Below are 12,232 nucleotides of genomic sequence, written 5' to 3'. Positions count from 1 at the left end.
CAAGCAGCTCTTCCAGAGGGAAGCGCCACCACCTCCGCCTCTCCACGGGCCACCTTCGTGCCGCCACCACCCGTGTCCCAAAGACTCCACGTGCCAGGTGGTGGATGGGTGGCCCCGGTGTGTCCCAACCAAGATGTCCTCAAGGCGACCTTCTTGCGGTGACATCAGCTGTCCCAAAGGGACCACGTGCAAGATGGTGGACGGGTGGCCTCACTGTGTCCAAAACCAACCCTCCTGCCACATCTTCCAGTGCCAGAAGGGAACCGCGTGCCAGATGGTGGACGGTTGGCCACAGTGTGTCCCAACCCAGATGTCCCCAACGCAACCTTGCCAGGGCGTCCGATGTCCCCAAGGAACCTCGTGCGAGATGATCGACGGCCAACCGCGCTGTGTCCACAACCCACCCTCCTGCGACGCCGTCCAATGCCAGGTGGGCACCGTGTGCCACGTGGTGGGTGGGTGGCCTTGGTGTGGGCCGCCGAAGCCGTCCCCCTCGCCACCCGTCCCCAAAACGCCGACGTGTGAGGACATCCGGTGCCAAAAGGGGACGGCGTGCAAAATGCTGGGCGGGCGGCCCAAATGCATCGGTCCCCTCCCTTCCTGCAGCGACATCCAGTGTCCCCAAGGCACCGTGTGCAAGATGATCGGCGGTTGGCCCAAATGCATCCACAACCCGCCCTCCTGCAGCGACTTCCGGTGTCCCAAGGGGACCACGTGCCGGATGGCGGGTGGTTGGCCCCGTTGCGTGCAGAGAGGGCTGTCCCACCACCAATCAGCTTCTCTGGCTTGGGCGGGAAGCAAAAAACATTCCTACAGCCATCCCATCCCAAAACAAGGGCCCGGTGTGCCACCATCCTGCACCGATGCACGGTGTCCCCCAGGGACCACGTGCAAGGTGACCGATGGCCAACCGCAGTGTGTCCACGCTCCGCCCTCCTGCCGGGACATCCAGTGCCAGAAGGGAACCATGTGCCAGATGGTTGATGGTTGGCCACGGTGCGTCCAGTTCAAGATGTCCCCAAGGAGACCTTCCTGCAGTGACATCCACTGTCCCCAGGGGACCACGTGCAAGGTGACCGATGGCCAACCACGGTGTGTCCACATCGCGCCCTCCTGCCGGGACATCCAGTGCCAGAAGGGAACCACGTGCCAGATGGTGGATGGTTGGCCACGCTGCATCCAAACCAAGATGTCCCCAAGGAGACCTTCCTGCAGGGACATTGTGTGTCCCAAACACACCATGTGTCACATGATCAATGGCCAACCACAGTGTGTCCAAAGCCAACCCTCCTGCAGTGACATCCACTGTCCCCAAGGGAGCAGGTGCAAAATGACCGATGGGCAACCACGGTGTGTCCAGCACCGACCATCCTGCGGTGACATCCAGTGCCAGAAGGGAACCACATGCCAGATGGTGGATGGTTGGCCACGCTGCATCCAAACCAAGACCTCCATTCAGAGACCTTCTTGCGGGGATGTTCATTGTCCCAAAGGCACCACGTGCAGGATGACAGATGGGTGGCCTCGGTGTCTCCACACCCTACCCTCCTGCCAGGACATCCAGTGCCAGAAGGGAACCACGTGCCAGATGGTGGATGGCTGGCCACGGTGCATCCAAACCAAGATGTCCCCAAGGAGACCTTCCTGCAGGGACATCCAGTGTCCCAAACACACCATGTGTCACATGATCAATGGCCAACCACAGTGTGTCCAAAGCCAACCCTCCTGCAGTGACATCCACTGTCCCCAGGGGACCACGTGCAAGGTGACCGATGGGCAACCACGGTGTGTCCAGCACCGACCATCCTGCGGTGACATCCAGTGCCAGAAGGGAACGACCTGTCAGGTGATTGATGGTTGGCCACGGTGCGTCCACACAAAGACATCCCAGAGACCACCTTCTTGCAGTGATGTCCACTGTCCTCAGGGGACCACGTGCAAGATGACGGATGGTTGGCCACAATGTGCCCACGCCCCGCCCTCCTGCCAGGACATCCAGTGCCAGAAGGGAACCACGTGTCAGGTGATTGATGGTTGGCCACGGTGCATTGAAATCAAGATGTCCCCAAGGAGACCTTCTTGCAGTGATGTCCACTGTCCCCAAGGGACCACGTGCAGCTTGTTCAATGGCCAACCACAATGTGTCCACACCCCGCCCTCCTGCCAGGACATCCAGTGCCAGAAGGGAACCACGTGTCAGATGGTGGATGGTTGGCCACGGTGTGTGCAAATGAAGACATCCCTCAGGAGACCATCTTGTAGCGACATCCAATGTCCCAAAGGCACCACATGCAAGATGACGGAGGGTTGGCCTCAGTGTGTCCACGGCCCACTCTCCTGCCAGGACATCCAGTGCCAGATGGGAACCACGTGCCAGATGGTGGATGGTTGGCCACGGTGCATCCAAACCAAAATATCCCCAAGGAGACCTTCTTGCAGGGACATCCAGTGTCCCAAACACACCATGTGTCAGGTGATCAATGGCCAACCACAGTGTGTCCAAAGCCAACGCTCCTGCAGTGACATCCACTGTCCCCAGGGGACCATGTGCAAGATGACGGACGGTTGGCCACACTGTGTCCACATCGCGCCCTCCTGTGGTGACATCCAGTGCCAGAAGGGAACCACGTGCCAGATGGTGGATGGTTGGCCACGGTGCGTCCAAATCAAGATGTCTCCTCGTCAACCATCCTGCAACGATGTCCACTGTCCCCCAGGGACCACATGCAAGGTGACTGATGGCCAACCACGGTGTGTCCATGCCCTACCCTCCTGCGGTGACATTCAGTGCCAGAAGGGAGCCACGTGCCAGATGGTGGATGGTTGGCCACGGTGCATCCAAGTCAAGATGTCCCCAAGGAGACCTTCCTGCAGGGACATCCAGTGTCCCAAACACACCATGTGTCACATGATCAATGGCCAACCACAGTGTGTCCAAAGCCAACCCTCCTGCAGTGACATCCACTGTCCCCAAGGGAGCAGGTGCAAAATGACCGATGGGCAACCACGGTGTGTCCAGCACCGACCATCCTGCGGTGACATCCAGTGCCAGAAGGGAACCACATGTCAGGTGATTGATGGCTGGTCACGGTGTGTCCACACAAAGACATCCCAGACACCACCTTCCTGCAGTGATGTCCACTGTCCCCAAGGGACCACCTGCAAGACGACAGACGGTTGGCCACACTGTGTCCACATCGCGCCCTCCTGCCAGGACATCCAGTGCCAGAAGGGATCCACGTGTCAGATGGTTGATGGTTGGCCCCAGTGCATCCAAATCAAGATGTCCCCAGGGAGACCTTCTTGCAATGATGTCCACTGTCCCCAGGGGACAACGTGCAAGGTGACCGATGGCCAACCACGGTGTGTCCACACCCCACCCTCCTGCCGGGACATCCAGTGCCAGAAGGGAACCACATGCCAGATGGTGGATGGTTGGCCACAATGTGTCCACACGAAGATGTCCCAGAGACCACCTTCTTGCAGTGATGTCCACTGTCCCCAGGGGACCATGTGCAAGATGACAGACGGTTGGCCACACTGTGTCCACATCGCGCTCTCCTGCCAGGACATCCAGTGCCAGATGGGAACCACGTGCCAGATGGTGGATGGTTGGCCACGGTGCGTCCAAATCAAGATATCTCCTCAGCAACCATCTTGCAACGATGTCCACTGTCCCCCAGGGACCACGTGCAAGGTGACCGATGGCCAACCACAGTGTGTCCACGCACCGCCCTCCTGCGGGGACATCCAGTGCCAGAAGGGAGCCACGTGTCAGATGGTGGATGGTTGGCCCCGGTGCATCCAATCCAAGATGTCCCCAAGGAGACCTTCCTGCAATGACGTCCACTGTCCCCAAGGGACCATTTGCAACTTGATTGAAGGCCAACCACGGTGTGTCCAGACCCCGCCCTCCTGCAGTGACAACCAGTGCCCGAAGGGGACAATGTGCAGCATTGTCGATGGTTGGCCCAGGTGTGTTGAACTCAAGACTTCCATCACGAGACCTTCTTGCAGAGACGTCCAATGCCACAAAGGGACAACATGCAGAATGAGAGACGGGTGGCCTTACTGTGACCATAACCAACCCTCCTGCCATGATGTCCAATGTTCCAAGGGGACTACGTGTCAGGTCACGGGTGGATGGGCTCGTTGTGTCCCCAAACAAACCTCCTGCCAGGATATCCAATGCCAAAAGGAAACCACCTGCCAGATGATCGATGGTTGGCCACGATGCATCCAAATCAAGACCTCCATTCGGAGACCTTCTTGCAGGGATGTTCGATGTCCCAAAGGGTCCACGTGCAAGATGCTCCATGAGTGGCCCCAGTGTGTCCACAGGCAGCCATCCTGCAGCGATGTCCAATGTCCCCAAGGCAGCACGTGCCACTTGGTCAACGGTTGGCCCCAATGTGTCCAAAAACAACCATCCTGCCATGATGTCCAGTGCCAGAAGGGAACCACGTGCCAGATGGTTGATGGTTGGCCACAATGTGTCCAAACCAAGATGTCCCCAAGGAGACCTTCTTGCAGGGACATCCAGTGTCCCAAACACACCATGTGTCAGGTGATCAATGGCCAACCACAGTGTGTCCAAAGCCAACCCTCCTGCAGTGACATCCACTGTCCCCAGGGGACCATGTGCAAAATGACCGATGGGCAACCACGATGTGTCCACAACCGACCACCCTGCGGTGACATCCAGTGCCAAAAGGGAACCGCATGCCAAATGGTGGATGGTTGGCCACGGTGTGTCCAAACCAAGACCTCCATTCAGAGACCTTCTTGCAGTGACATTCACTGTCCCAAAGGCACCACGTGCAGGATAACAGATGGGTGGCCTCGGTGTCTCCACAGCCCACCCTCCTGCCTGGACATCCAGTGCCAGAAGGGAACCACGTGCCAGATGGTGGATGGTTGGCCACGGTGCATCCAAACCAAGATGTCCCCAAGGAGACCTTCTTGCAATGATGTCCACTGTCCCCAGGACACCAAATGTAACATGATTGAAGGCCAACCACGGTGTGTCCACACCCCGCCCTCCTGCCTGGACATCCAGTGCCAGAAGGGAACCACGTGCCAGATGGTGGATGGTTGGCCACGGTGCATCCAATCCAAGACCACTCCGAAGCAACCATCTTGTGGTGACATCCGCTGTCCCAAAGGCACATCATGCAAAATGCTGCAAGGGTGGCCCCAGTGTGTCCATCACCAACCGTCCTGCAGTGATGTCCACTGTCCTCAAGGGTCTACGTGCCACGTGGTCAATGGTTGGCCCCAGTGTGTTCAGCACCGACCTTCCTGCAGGGACATCCAGTGCCAGAAGGGAACCACGTGCCAGATGGTGGATGGTTGGCCACGGTGTGTCCACACGAAGACCTCCATTCAGAGTCCTTCTTGCAGTGACATTCACTGTCCCAAAGGTACCACATGCAGGATGACAGATGGGTGGCCTCGGTGTCTCCACAGCCCACCCTCCTGCGGTGACATCCAGTGCCAGAAGGGAACCTCGTGCCAGATGCTTGATGGTTGGCCACGGTGCATCCAAACCAAGATGTCCCCAAGGAGACCTTCTTGCAGGGACATCCAGTGTCCCAAACACACCATGTGTCACATGATCAATGGCCAACCACAGTGCCTCCTAAGACAAATCTCCTGTCATGATTTTCAGTGTCCCCAGGGGACAACGTGCAAGGTGACCAATGGGCAACCACAGTGTGTCCACAACCAACCATCCTGCGGTGACATGCAGTGCCAGAAGGGAACCACGTGCCAGATGGTGGATGGTTGGCCACGGTGCATCCAAACCAAGACCTCCATTCAGAGTCCTTCTTGCAGTGACATTCACTGTCCCAAAGGCACCACGTGCAGGATGACAGATGGGTGGCCTCGGTGTCTCCACAGCCCACCCTCCTGCCAGGACATCCAGTGCCAGAAGGGAACCACGTGCCAGATGGTGAATGGTTGGCCACGCTGCATCCAAACCAAGATGTCTCCAAAGAGACCTTCTTGCAGGGACATCCAGTGTCCCAAACACACCATGTGTCACATGATCAATGGCCAACCACAATGTGTCCAAAGCCAACCCTCCTGCAGTGACATCCACTGTCCCCAGGGGACCACATGCAAGGTGACCGATGGGCAACCATGGTGTGTCCACAACCAACCATCCTGCCAGGACATCCAGTGCCAAAAGGGAACCACGTGCCAGATGGTGGATGGTTGGCCACGGTGTGTCCACACGAAGACCTCCATTCAGAGTCCTTCTTGCAGTGACATTCACTGTCCCAAAGGCACCACGTGCAGGATGACAGATGGGTGGCCTCGGTGTCTCCACAGCCCACCCTCCTGCCAGGACATCCAGTGTAAAAAAGGAAATACATGCCAGATGGTTGATGGTTGGCCACGGTGCATCCAAATCAAGATGTCCCCAAGGAGACCTTCTTGCAATGATGTCCACTGTCCCCAGGACACCACATGTAACATGATTGAAGGCCAACCACGGTGCATCCACACCCCGCCCTCCTGCGTGGACATCCAGTGCCAGAAGGGAACCACATGCCAGATGCTTGATGGTAGGCCACGATGCATCCAAACCAAGATGTCCCCAAGGAGACCTTCCTGCAGTGACATCCAGTGCCAGAAGGGAACCACGTGCCAGATGGTGGATGGTTGGCCACGGTGCATCCAATCCAAGACCTCCATTCAGAGACCTTCTTGCAGTGACATTCACTGTCCCAAAGGCACCACATGCAGGATGACAGATGGGTGGCCTCGGTGTCTCCACACCCTGCCCTCCTGCCGGGACATCCAGTGCCAGAAGGGAACCACGTGCCAGATGGTGGATGGCTGGCCACGGTGCATCCAAGTCAAGATGTCCCCAAGGAGACCTTCCTGCAGGGACATTGTGTGTCCCAAACACACCATGTGTCACATGATCAATGGCCAACCACAGTGTGTCCAAAGCCAACCCTCCTGCAGTGACATCCACTGTCCCCAAGGGAGCAGGTGCAAAATGACCGATGGGCAACCACGGTGTGTCCACAACCAACCATCCTGCGGTGACATCCAGTGCCAGAAGGGAACCGCGTGCCAGATGGTGGATGGTTGGCCACGGTGCGTTCAAACCGAGACCTCCATTCAGAGACCTTCTTGCGGGGATGTTCATTGTCCCAAAGGCACCACGTGCAGGATGACAGATGGGTGGCCTCGGTGTCTCCACAGCCCACCCTCCTGCCAGGACATCCAGTGCCAGAAGGGAACCACGTGCCAGATGGTGGATGGTTGGCCACAGTGTTTCCAAGTCAAGATGTCCTCAAGGAGACCTTCCTGCAGGGACATCCAGTGCCAGATGGGAACCACGTGCCACATGGTTGATGGTTGGCCACGGTGCCTCCAAACCAAGACTGCTCTGAGGCGGCCATCTTGCAGTGACATCCAGTGTCCCAAAGAGACCTCGTGCATGATGCTGCAGGGGTGGCCTCAATGTGTCCACCCCCAACCTTCCTGCAGGGACGTCCAATGTCCCAAGGGCACCACCTGCACCTTGACGCAAGGCTGGCCCCGTTGTCTGCCCAGCCTCTCCCTCTACCGATCTGTCTCCTGGGGCCACCCTGCTTCCATCCCTCCATTTTCTCCGTGGATCTCAACGTCGCCTTTGTCCTGCACCGGCCCCCAATGCCTCCCCATCGCCGGGTCCTGCCAACACGTCACCTGCAAGCCCGGCACCGCCTGCGTGGTGGTGCACGGCCATCCCGCCTGCGTGTCCCGCCCCTCCTGCCAGAACCTCCGCTGCGAGGCGGGAATGGGCTGCAAGGTCCTCAACGGGTGGCCCCGCTGCATCCGCGTCCCCTCCTGCAGCGAGCTGCGGTGCCCGCACGGGTCGACCTGCCGGGTGGCTCAAGGGTGGCCCAAGTGCGTGCGGATGGTGAGGAGCGCGCCTGCGGCCTCCTGCGCCAACCTCTCCTGCAAATCCGGCACCGTGTGTCGCCTGGTGGAAGGTGGCCCCCGGTGCGTCCCCCCCGAGCCCACCTGCGCCGCCGTGCGCTGCTTGGAGGGCACCGCGTGCCGCGTGGTGGAGGGTTGGCCCACCTGCGTCCCCAACAAGCCGTCCTGCGACACCGTCCGTTGCCCGCCAGGGACCACCTGCCAGGTGGTGGACGACTGGCCCAAATGCGTGCCCAACAAGCCATCCTGCGCCGAGGTGCATTGCCCGGCGGGGACCACCTGCCAGGTGGTTGAGGATTCTCCGACGTGCGTGCCCAAGAAGCCATCTTGCAACGATATGCATTGTCCAGCTGGGACAATGTGCCAGATGGTGGAGGACTGGCCCAAATGCGTGCCGAAGAAACCGTCCTGCGATGATGTGCGCTGTCCATCCGGAACGACGTGCCAGATGGTGGCAGCCTCCCCCAGATGCCTCCCCAACAAGCTGTCGTGCAAAGACCTGCAATGCCTGAAGGGGACAACGTGCCAGATGGTGCAGGGTTGGCCCAAATGCATGGCCAGCAAGCCATCTTGCAACGACCTGAATTGTCCATCCGGAACGACGTGCAAGATGGTGGAAACCTCCCCCAGATGCGTCCCCACCAACCCATCTTGCAACGATGTGCAGTGCCCAAAAGGAACGACGTGCAAGATGGTGGAAACCTCCCCCAGATGCCTCCCCGTCTTGCAGCCCCCTCTCGTCTGCCATGTCTTGGGGCGTTGGCGGTACCGGGCCTTTGATGGGAAGAACTACGGCTTGGCCGGAGCTTGCACCCAGCTGTTGGTGACCACCTGCGACACCCAGTTGGCCACCCTCCAGGTTACTGCGGGCGGCCAGGTGGGCAGGGGACCAGGTGCCACCTTTGGCCACATCACGCTCCGCGGTGACGACTACGAGGTGGTTCTGCTCCGAGGAGAGGAGACGATGGCGAGGGTGAGGATACGGCCCTGGGGTCTTCTCCAAGAGGGGACCCAAGCGTCTGGGGTTTCCCACCCCATTCCCAACACCCCGACCCCCATATCTGGGAAGGGGCATCCGGGTGTCCCAGCTGAATGTCCCCTCCCCGCAGGTGGCCGGGCACCAGGCCCGCCTGCCCCTCTCGCTGGCGGGGGGCCGGGTGCGGGTGGAGCGGCGGGGGGGCCAGAGGCGGGTGACAACGGCCACGGGCGTGCGCGTGGCCTTCGGTGGGGACGGCGCAGTGACAGTGACGGCACCAGCGCTGCTGCGGGGACAACTCTGCGGGGTCTGCGCCCAGCCGGAGGAGGGAGACGGCGGGGGACAGGGGCCGCGGTGCAGTGAGTGGGGCGGGGGGAGGACGGGGGGAAGCAGGGGGAGGAATGGAGGTGGTGGGCTGGAGGAGGAGGAGGAGGAGGATGGGGGAGTGGACAGGGAAGGAGTGGAAGGAGGATGGAGGGATGGCGAAGTGGGTGAAGGAGGATTTGGGGATGGAGAAATGGGTGAAGGAGGGTGAAAAACTGGGTGAAGGATGGTGAAGGGATGGAGAAGGGGGTGAAGGAGGGATGGAGAGATGAAGAAGTAGCTGAAGGAGGATGGAGAGATGGAGAAATGGGTGAAGGAGGGTTTGGGGATGGAGAAATGGGCGAAGGAGTGTGGAAAAGTGGGTGAAGGAGGATGAAGGGATGGAGAAGTGGGTGAAGGAGGGATGGAGAAGTGGGTGAAGGAGGACTTGGGGCTGGAGGGATGGATGGAAGGACGGAGGAAGGAGGAGGAAGGAATGGAGAAGGGGAAGAAGGAGGATTTGGGTGGAAGGAGTGATGGAGAGGCTGGAGGGAGGGACGGGAAGTGGCTGACGATGGGCTGAGAAGGTGGCGGGAGGGCCGGAGGAAGAATCCTTCCCGAAGGACACGGGGCCTCCCCCCCCCCCGCCCCTCCTGTCCCCACAGCTCCACCCTGCTCATCCAAAACCCCCCAGGAGCCCTGTGTCCCCACCCCTGTCCCCCCCCGTGTCCCCCCCCGTGTCCCTGCCACTTGCTCTGCCCTGGGCCTGGGCCACCTCCGCACCTTCGACCGCCTCCACCGCGACTTCCCCGTCTCCTGCGTCCACCTCCTGGCCGGCTCCTGCCGCGGCGCCGGGGGAGCGGAAACTTTCCGCGTCCTGGTGCGCGGCGGCGCCGGCGGCATCGTCGGCGCCGAGGTCCTGGTGCAACGCACGCGGGTGGGGCTGGAGCCTGGGCGGGTCACGGTGAGTAGCTCCGAGGGCGAGGAAGGGAGGAGGAAGGCACGAGCATGGCTGCGGGAGGGCGGGGAGGGAGTCAGAGAGGCGAGGAGGGAGGTGTGAAGGTGAGTAACGCAGGAGTTAGGGCTTTCTCCCCGCGCTGGTAGTAAGTGGGGATGCGTTTGTTGGGCAAGTGATGAGTAGCGAGGGAGTAGTGGGCGTAAAGAGTGTTTTAGCCGGTCTGGAGGGCCCAAGGAAGGAGTAGTAAGTGATGAGTGAGGAACGCGTGTGTGGATGAGCAAGGTGGGCACATGTAAGGAATATAGGGTTGCCCAGGGATGTGTAGTGAGTTAAGGGTGAGTAGCGAGTGAGTAAGCGGGGTGAAAGCAGTGAAATCACGTAAGCTGGAAGCGCTGAGTATTGAGTAAAGCGTAAGTAGTAAGAGGGCTTGTGCCTGTCCAGCCCCTGACACCGGCTGCCCTGGAGGGCTGGTCCGAACTGGTGAGTAGCAAGTGAGTAAACTAGGAGCAGCCTGTGAGTAAACCACGAGTAGCAAAGAAACGGGGTCCAGGATGGCCGAACGCAGATTCCACCCCTGTGTTTTGACCCCCCCCTGTTTTTCTTGCCCCCTGCCTTCCCTCTCCAGGTGAACGGGGTGCCAACCCACCTGCCCCACGCAGTGGGGGCGCCGGCAGTGACCCTGGAGTCCCGGGGTTGGGAGGTGACGGTGAGGACCCCCCGGGGGGTGACGGTGGCCTTCGATGGGCGCCATGGCCGGGTGAGCGTCCAGGTCCCCGGCGGTTACGGGGGGCGGCTCTGCGGACTCTGCGGGGACTTGGACGGGGACCCCCGCAACGACGCGGCGCCGGGGGGAGAGGGCAAAGGGTGCGGTGAGGTTTTGGGGTGCGGGGTGGCGGGGAAGGGGGAGCCGGAGGGTGGGGGAGGGTGCGGGGTGGTGCTGAGGAAGGAGGGCCCGTTCCGGCTGTGCCACGGGACCGTTCACCCTGAAACCTACTACCGGGATTGCGTCGCTGACCGGTGTCACGGTGAGGGCGTGTGCCGCGTCCTCGCTGCCTACACCGCCGCCTGCCAGGAGGCCGGGGCCAGGGTCCTGGAATGGCGCTCGGACGGGTTCTGCCGTAAGTCACCCACCCAGCTCCCCGGGGATCCCGGGAGGGAGAATGGGGGGGACAGGGACCCACAGAGCACCCAGGGACCCAGGTGTGCTGGGAGTGGGTGGGTGGGGACCCACAGAGCACCCAAGGGGGCTCAAGGCACTCAGGGAGGGGGGACAGGGACCCACAGAGCACCCAAGGGGGTCCCAGCACCCAGGGAGGCGGGGACAGGGACCCACAGAGCACCCAAGGGGGTCCCAGGTACTAGGGGAGGGAGGGACAGGGACCCACAGAGCACCCAAGGGGGTTCCAGCACCCAGGGAGGGGGGGACAGGGACCCCCAGAGCACCCAAGGGGGTCCCGTCACCCAGGGAGGGGGGGACAGGACCAACACCCGCCTCTCCCCTCCCCCCCAGCACCCAAATGCCCGGCGGGCACCCATTACGCTGTCTGTGCCCCCGGCTGCACCCATGGGTGCCGGGAGGGCTGCGTGTCCCCCCCCGGCACGGGGGGCACCCATGGGTGCTGGGCACCGGAGGGGAAAGCACCAGGTGCCACCGGCCCCCCGGGGACCTGCCGGGCCGTGGGGACGCGGCACTACCTGAGCTTCGACGGGGCGACCGTGGCTGTGCGGGACAACTGCTCCTATGTGGTGGCCCAGAGCTGCGGGTCCCCCGGCGTCCACCCCTCCTTCGATGTCACCGTCACCGACCCAGCCCGGAGTGACGGCGGCGGTGGCCGTAAGGTCACCGTCACGGTGGAGAAGCAGCGCTGGGTGCTGTGGGGAGGGCGCCCCGGCGTCGTGGAGGTGAGAGGGGATGGAGAAGACCGGGCTGGGTGGATGGAGGAGGAGAAGGATGGGCAGAGGGATGGAGGAGGACGTGGATGGATGGATGGATGGGTGGGTGGATGGATGGGTGGGTGGATGGATGGATGGGTGGGTGGATGGATGGA

This window comes from Tyto alba, unplaced genomic scaffold, assembly GCF_018691265.1.
Source record: "Tyto alba isolate M040663 unplaced genomic scaffold, T.alba_DEE_v4.0 Super-Scaffold_24, whole genome shotgun sequence".
In the NCBI taxonomy this organism is placed as follows: Eukaryota; Metazoa; Chordata; class Aves; order Strigiformes; family Tytonidae; genus Tyto; species Tyto alba.
The sequence above is the reverse complement of the archived record's forward strand: the minus strand, read 5'-3'. Positions refer to the sequence as shown.